Source organism: Cebus imitator, unplaced genomic scaffold (genome assembly GCF_001604975.1).
Source record: "Cebus imitator isolate Cc_AM_T3 unplaced genomic scaffold, Cebus_imitator-1.0 Scaffold65, whole genome shotgun sequence".
Taxonomy (NCBI): domain Eukaryota; kingdom Metazoa; phylum Chordata; class Mammalia; order Primates; family Cebidae; genus Cebus; species Cebus imitator.
Window position 1 is genome coordinate 3,425,714 of NW_016107380.1, and position 7,651 is coordinate 3,433,364.

The window sequence follows — 7,651 nt, forward strand, 5'->3', positions numbered from 1 at the left end:
CATGGTGAAAACTCATCTCTACTAAAAATACAAAAATTAGCTGTGCGTGTTGGAGCACACCTGTAATTCCAGCTACTCCAGAGGGTGAAGCCCGAGAATCGCTTGAACCTGGGGCATGGAGGTTGCAGTGAGCTGAGATGGCACCACTGCACTCTAACCTAGACAACAGAGCAAGACTCCATCTCAAAAAAAAATGTATCATTCTAAGTTTGTCAGTCTCAACCCTGGATCTGCCTTTGCAGTTGAGTAAGGGTTATTCCCTTAAAGCAAAGCTGGTGTGGTAAGAGAGCTTTTGAGTAAGGGTTATTCCCTTACTCAACTGTATCAACCATGAAACAACCATGAACTACATCAAGTCTGTCACTAGCACTGTTTAAGAAATATCATCCCCAAGGGTAATATTTCTGTTGCTATTTAACATTATCACAGTCAATTAAAAGTTTTTAAGCCAAAGTTTATTGCAAAAGGATTGCTCAACTCCCAAGTGAATTTAAGACTGCTAACTAATAGGTCGCTATTTTCCAATCTTTATCTGGAAAATTCAGGCAGAAAGTAACACCAATAAGGAAGGGATAAAAGATTGTTTATTTTAGATTTCAGGAAATCATAAGCTGATTAAATTTAAAACTATTCTGTGTATAAAAAGATTTATAAAAATATATATAGTGATGGTATGTTTTTGATCTTCATTAACAATTGAGCAAAGGAAAATTAATGTGACCGTAAATAATTTAGAGTATAAGGAAAACTATCTTACATTCAGGATTCTTATACTGCAGAATAAGTCACTTAGGCAGGTAATAAAACTTCTTTATGTGGACACTGATTGATTTATTGAATCATTCATGCATTCACTCTTAAAATACTGCTTAATATTTACTGTATGTAAAATTCTGGACTTCATAAGTGGAAAACCATCAAAAGTAGTATGAAATAAAAGTCCACACTGCAAGAAGTGACTATTCTAATTGTAAATTAAAATCAGTATTAAAAAGTAAGCTAGACAGACATTAGGAAAAAAATAACAAAAAGAGAACTCCAAAACTCTGTCACACTGCAAAAGTAAACACTAAGATAGTAAAAACTGTCAGAATCAACTTCTGTGAGTTTTGGAATCAAAACAAAATCTACAACAATCAGGAGAAGGCTCAATGAAGAAAAAAGCTTGGATTATGGTAAGAAAGCTTTGGGGAATTTTAATTTACCCACTTACCATTTTCTGTAATCAATGACACTCTTGAGGATGCCATTCCACAATTTGGAGGCAAATTATTCATATTGTAGGAAATAATACAGACATTATTCTTAAAGAAATGTGGATTTTTTCCCCTCATGATGGCTGTCTAGGGGCATCTTAAGCACGCCTCATCCACTTAGAAGAACAAAAACAGTGTGTCAACAATCACACTTTGAATACATTATCCCAAGGGGAGATGGGAGTTTGACAGTAAAGAAAAAGGAAACACCAGAATCCATAAAGGAGAAAGAAAACAGGTAGCTTCTATGGTTAAGGCTGCCCAGGACCTGGGAGAAAATCCCTAATACGGGAGGGAGGTGAGTGAATCCATTTGTGTGGTTCACTTTCCCACTGTGTAATTGTACATTTTAGGCCATGGATATGCATCTTGAACTTCCAAAACTCTGAATCTAACTTAGGGAGTAGCCAGGAGACTGTGAGCAGAAACGACTCCAGGGAGGTAACATGTCCTGAGTTCTATACCCGCCCTGAGACTTAAGCGTCTACAATAGGATGCCATTCTTGATCCTAGCTCTTAACATAGTGTGTGCGGTCCTGGGATCTGGTGGTGCCAGTCCTAGATGCTGGGAGAGCTTGAGGTGGGGCTTGTAGAACTGAGGATTGAGGGGAAATGGACTCCCACAACTAAGACTAAGAAGTAAAGCTGGTGTGGGCTCCAGCCACTAGCACTGGAACCAGGCCACCCCCTTGGGATTAAGAAGAATGAGCATTGCCAAGAAGGCTTGGTCCTGAGCTGAGTGGGTGCTCCTGCTCAGCCTGGGGCTGAGTGATGGAATAGGAGTGAACTGTCTAATCTGACTGAACTGCAGCACTAGCTTTGAAAGTTAGGACAGAAGAGGGATCCCTGCCCAGGATGGAGAGCGAGAAAAATACAAGTCCTCCACTTGCTAGCCAAGGCTGCAATTTCTGGGACCACCAGACTCACCTGCCACCCCTCCCCCACCCCTATAGCAAGGCCTCCATGCAGAGGCAGTTGCCCCTTACCCAAGCATTTCACCAGGGTTCTAAAAATTGTTCAGCTCAGCTCCTACCCACAGTGCAGCTGGGACATGCACTTGCCATTGTGGGGGACTTAGCACAAGATAGCCTGGTCTGACTTCACATAGCTTATCCTCACCCTCTGAGATGCAATGCAGGAACTTGGCACCTGGAAGAGCCACAGCCCAGCCCACCACATGAACACATCCCACAAGGGACAGAGATCAGGCATAAACACCCTACCATGACTACCTCAGCTGGCTTCTACTTGCAAGTGTCACTTGGGGGCCAGCTGGTACCTTCCATTGCAATCACTGCCAACAAAACAGCATAGCACTTGGAAACTAGAAGAGCATCTTACCACCCTGCTACCACCATTGTCCATCTCACCCCACCCCAGCTGCCAGGAACTTGAGAACCTGCTCACTCACCTGTCATGCCACTATAATAACTGACATCCAAGAAAGACATCCAGAGGCCCAAGAATTGGCCTCCCTGAAACCACCAAAAAAGGTGTCAGCATATGCTGCTTACAGACACAAGTATAGGCATACTTAGTCTACCACTATCATCACCAAAATGTGATGAAGGACCTATCTGACATTCCATTTCCCATCAAAACTTCACCACACCCTCCACAATAACCACACCATAGCACACCAAGGAATCCACAGATATCAATAACACTATTTATAACCAAAGAAATTTTACAGAGTCCTCACCACTGCACAAACCCAGGAACAACCAACCCATATCCAATCAATATCATAGTCACATCTTCAAAATAAATTCAAAAATAAAAAGTGATTGCTACACCAAATGCACAGAAATCAACATGAAAACACTAAAAGTATTAAAAAGCAAGGTAATATGGCAACATCAAAGGAGCAAAATTACTCTCCAAAATAGATCCTAACCAAAAAAAATCCTCAAAATCCAGGCAAGTAATTCAAAATATAGATTTTAAAGAAGCTTGATGAGATGTAAGAGAAATCTGAACTCCAATACAAATAACTCAGAAAATCAGAATGTGAATGAAAATTTATACCAATGAGATAGGTATCTTTTAAAAAACAAACAAACAAAAACTCAGAAATCCTGGAACTGAAACATTTATTCAAGGAAATACAAAATGCATTCAAAAACTTTTTTAAAAGACTATACCAAGCAGAAGAAAAAAAAAATTCACAACTTATAGGGAGGTCTTTTGAAATAACCCAGTTAGACAAAAAAAAAAAGAAGAAAAAAAGAAAAAAGAATGAGCAAAGACTTCAAGACACTTGGAACTACATAAACTCATTGAACTTATGAATTATCAGTATTCCCAAGAGGCAAAAAAATCTTTTTAAAAGTTGTGAAAGCTTGTTTAATAGAGAAAGACTCCCCAGTCTAGAAAGATAGATTTAGACATCCCAATATGGGAAACTTAGTGATATCCAAGAAAATATAATTCAAAAAGGGCTTTATCACAGCATATTATAATAAGAATTTCTTAAGTCAAAGTTGAAGAATGAAGTCTAAAATCAACAGGAGAAAAGCATCTAGTCATCTATAAAGTAGTCTCAATCAGACTAACGTGGACATCTCAGCAGAAACCTTAAAGGCCAGAAGAGAATGGGATAACATATTCAAAGTGCTAGGAAAAACCCTGCCAACCAAGAATTTTATACACAGGAATATTAAGCTTGCTAAATGAAAGAGAAATAGTCTTTCCCAGGTAAGTAAGTATTAGGGGAATTCATCAGCACTAAACCAGTAAAACAAGAAATGTTAAATGAAAACCTAAACTTGGAAAGGAAAGAGCAGTACTCACCATCACGAAAACACATGAAAGTATAAAACTTGCTGGTAAAATAATCACACAAATAAGAAAAAGACAGAAATCAAAGGACACCTCTACAAAATTCCACCAAAACCCAAAGACAGTCAGAGAAAAAGAAAGAAACAAAGAATTTATAAAACAATTAAAAGACAAATAAAAATATAACCAAAAAAACCTCACATACCAGAAATAACCTTGAACATAAATGGATTAAATACTCCACCTAAAAGACAGATACTGGCTGAATGTCTAATAAAATATGATCTAACTATATGCTGCTTACAAAAACCCTCACTTTATTTGTAAAAACACATATAAACTGAAAATAAAATGGCATAATAGACATTCCACACACACAGAAACCAAAAGTGAACAGAAGTATCTATGCTTATATCAGATAAAACAAACTTTAAATCAAAGAAACAATTTTTTAAAAGAGACAAATAATGTCATTACATAATGATAAAGGGATCTGTTCAGCAAGAGGACATAACAATTATATATATATAAATGTATACCAACACCAGAGAACCCAGATTCATAAAACAATATTACAGGACCCGAAAAAAAGAGATAGATATAATTAATAGTAAGGGGTTCAGAAAACCAAGAAATAAAGCCACATGCTTACAGCCAGCAGATCATTGGCAGTCAACAAGATCATACAATGGGGAAAAGAAACACTTTTCAATAAATAGTTTTGGGAAAACTGCATTGCCACATGGAAAAGTATAAAATCAGACTCTTATCTCTCATCATATACAAGAGTCAACTCAAGATGGATTAAATACTTAAACATGATACCTGAAACCCTAAAAATACTGGAAGAAAACTTAGAAAAAAATCTCTGGACATTGGCCTAGGCAAAGAATGCATGATGACTAAAATTTCAAAAGTATAGGCAACAAAATAAAAAATAGCAAATTGGGCTTAAACTAAAAATCTTCTGAACAGCGAAAGAAATAATGAACAGAGTGAGTATAAGGGGCAAAAATATTTGCAAACTATGCATCTAACAGAGAACAAATACCCAGAGTATACAAGAAGCTTAAACTCAACAAAAATAACAGCAAAACAAAGCGTTCCATTAAAATGTGAACAAAGGATGTGAATAGATATTTCTCAAAAGAAAATATACAAACAACCAGCAGATATATGAAGAAAAAAAGTGAATATCACTAATCATCAGAAAAATGCAAAGTAAAATGACTTCAAGACATATTTACCCTAGTCCAGATTGCTATTATTAAAAAGTGTAAAAAGCAGTGTTGGTGAGAATATAAAGAAAAGAGAACTTTTCCTTTTTTTCAAGACAGAGTCTTGCTCTGTGGCCCAGGCTTGAGCGCAATGGCATGATCTCAGCTCACTGCAACTTCTGCCCCCCAGGTTCAAGAGATTCTCCTGCCTCAGCCTCTCAAGGAGCTGGGACTACAGACACGTGCGACCATGCCCAGATAATTTTTTGTGTTTTTAATAGAGACAGGGTTTCACCATGTTAGCTAGGATGGTCTTGATCTCCTGATCTTGTGATCTGCCCACCTCAACCTCCCAAAGTGCTGGGATTACAGGTATGAGCCACCACACCCAGCCAAGGGAACTCTTATACATTATTGATGGGAATGAAATTTGTACAATCTTTATGGTAAACAGTATGAATATTTATTGAATAACTAAACATAGAACTACCATTAATCCAGCAATCCCACTACTGGATATCTACCCAAAAGAAAAGACATTAATATAGAAAATACATGCACTTGTATATTTATTCTAGCACTATTCACAATAGAAAAAATATGGAATCAACCAAAATGTCCGTCAGGAGATGAATGGATAAAGAAAATGTTGTGTATGTACACTATAGAATACTATTCAGCCAGACAAAAGAATGGATTTTGTCTTTTGCATCAATCTAGATGGAACTGAAGGTCATTATCTTACACAAAACAAACCAGATCCAGAAAGACAATTATCAAATGTTCTCACTTACAAGTGGGAGCTAAAAGGTAGATATTCATGGTTGTAGAGAGTAGCATGATGGATGATGGAGACTCAGAGGTAAGACTCAGAAGTAAGAATGAGAAGGGCATGGACAAGAAGAAATTACTTAATGGGTCCAATGTGTTTTATTCTGGTGAGGGGTACACTAAAAGTCCTGACTTGAACACTAAGTAATGTATGCATGTAAAAATTGTACTTATATCTCATACATTTATACAGAATTTTTAAGTGTTTTTTAAAAAGAAATGTGGGTGTTTATTTTTACTTATCTGGTGGTTCTCTGAAGGATCATTTCAAAAGCTTGATGTGTTTTATCTTCTTCAGAATTGCCATAGGATTGAAGCAACTAACTAGGTAGTATTTGTTGAATGCATTTAAAGGCAAACATATTAGCCATGATCACATGAAGCCAAGTATAATAGTTGCAAAAAATATATAGACTAAGATGCTTGAGAATGAAGAGCCTTGGAAATGAGAAACTTAGGGAATAAGAGTTTTAAAAAGCTCCCATTTTTAAGATGGCAATATTTATCAAAGCTATCTAAAGACATGACGCAATTCCCATTAAAATACCAACTGTCCTTTTTGTAGAAATGGAAAAAGTAATCCTAAAATCCACATGGAATTGTAAGGGATTTCAAGTAAATAACACAATCTTCTAAAAGAAGAATGAAGTTGGAAGACGTACTTCTAAATTTCAAAACTTATCACAAAGATGCAGTAATTAAAACAGCATGATATCAGCATAAGGATAGAAGAGGTTCAGGAAGTGCTGCCTGAAAAGATGGCAATTTGGCATACTGAATATTTTAAGCCAAAGGAAATTGAGAAAACCCAGAGAAACAGGAAGGTCCCTGTCCTTCTCCTGCCCCATTTCTCCTAAAATGAGCTGTAGAAACTACAGTCCCCCTTGCTCTTTTCTCCCTGAAGCAGGTGATAAAAACCTAGGTCATTCTCTGATCTTCCCAGGTTTGTATGAACTTTTCCAATGCAGACCCTCATATGACAGGTATTCTCATATACAACAGAGACAAGGAATATCATAGGAATGCTCAGAAGAATCTGAACAAACAGAACTTGTTAAGTTCAATCCAGTATTCTACCATTAGATCATATTTCTTTTCCCTCAGTTACACTTCTGCATGACTGTACATTAAAATATAGTTTTCTATCTTTCTTTAGGTCTTAATTTCTGAAGGATTGCGTGACACATAAAATTTACATTAAATAAATGTGTATGTTTTTCTCTTGTTAGTCCATCTTTTGTTATAGAAGTATCAGCTATGAACTTTGTGACAGGTGAGGAAAACACGTTATTTTTTCTCCCCTACACAGACATATACATCAGTAGAATAAAATTAACAGTCCAGGAATAAACCCATATATCTATAATCCTTTCATTTTTGCCAGTGATGTTAGTACCATTCTTCAGAGAAAGAATAGTCTCTTCAACAAACGGTGTTTGGAAAACTGGGTATTCACATGCAAAGGAACGAAATGATATCTACAGGTCCAACAAGCACATCAAAATTCAAAGTAAATAAAAGACCTAAATATAAGAGTTAAAACTATAAAACTCTTAGAATAAACTG